Below are 1494 nucleotides of genomic sequence, written 5' to 3' on the forward strand. Positions count from 1 at the left end.
TTTCTTCTAATATTTGCTATGCTTCTCTTGCGTATTGCTTCCAAATATATTTCCATGTGTAGGCTATGTTGCAGTGGATACGATGATGTAAGCAGCAATGAGTGGCCGGTGTAGATCCACTTCGATTTGGTGCGACAAAACCGCAATAGCATTATTGACTGGAATTCGTTCGGAGAGGTCGTAACTCGCTTAGAAATCGTACGGGAAGGCCAGAGCTCGCCTAAATATCGTACAGAGGCCACAGCTCGTCTGGAACAGTCACAGTTCGGCTGGAAATCGTATAGAGCAGTGCTCTTCAACCTTTTTCGACGTGGTACACCCTTTTAACGTTTGCTCAAAACTCGTACACCCCTGTTCATTAGGGGTCTTCAAAAATGACTTTTTATCTCAACTCGTACTGGCTACTTGATAAAATTGTTAGGCTACCTAACTTAAGCCTACACACCAAATGTGGTTCAATTCCAACCGGTAGCCGCATTGCTACGGGAGAAGAAAGTTTCTATTTATTATATAAAATAAATACCGAAAAATTTGAAATTTTTCTGTTCACCCATGAAAGTATTAGGTTGTCTATAAAAAAGATGTTCTTCAAATTTGGTTCAATTCCAACCAGTAAAAGCGGAGTTATTGCCGTCAAAAAATTTGGATTTGAATAAAATGGTATTTGGTCACAGAGTCTATTCGCAGCCAGTTAAGCCGCCCGCCACGCAAATTGGAATTTATTTCGTGTCAGCCAAAAAACAGCATGACATTACGAACGTTAATCAACCTAAATGTGACAGTATTGGGGAGAGAGTAGGTAAAGTTACTGCTGCAGAAGTGGTAATTCAGATCAGCGATGATAGCAGGCGCACCAGCCTACTACGTATCAGGCCTGCCCCACACCACACACAGTCGATAGTAGCACTTGGGCTGCAAGAGATGTCAGTAACCTCAGATCGTATACCGCTATACAGAGTCTATTTTTCGCTAATTTGCATAACTAATAACAAAATACTAAATTGCAAATGTATGGCGAAGTATTGGACATAAAATCGGCATTTTAAAACTTAAGGGTTTCGATTTCAACATGGAAGCTGTTTCGACCCTGGCTGGCTACGTCACTTCATTTATGTGCATTGCGGTATTTATTAACGTCGGGTAGGAAGTACCGATTCAAGAAGTCTGAGCTATCGCGGCGGTTCCCTCACTATCACTAAAAGACAAATGACTAGCACTAGCTGAACACATGTTTGTTAACTGTATACTTTCCAACACCGAACGGAACCATTGGTCTATTGCCGACGGCTAAATGAATAGGAGAAATATTTGCTTATGACATCACAATCAGGCGGTGTGCAGTATTACACTGAGATAACATCGTACCATATTGCTCATTAACCTGTGCGTCAACCTGTACTGGCCCATAAACCTGCCTTTGTGATAGCTAGCCATCGGCTCATAGTAATTCGGATCTGGTACACCCCTGTACACCCCATCCGAGTGGTACACCCT

This window comes from Botryllus schlosseri, chromosome 10 (assembly GCF_051294905.1).
Source record: "Botryllus schlosseri isolate E-star chromosome 10, Bs_hap1, whole genome shotgun sequence".
NCBI lineage: Eukaryota > Metazoa > Chordata > Ascidiacea > Stolidobranchia > Styelidae > Botryllus > Botryllus schlosseri.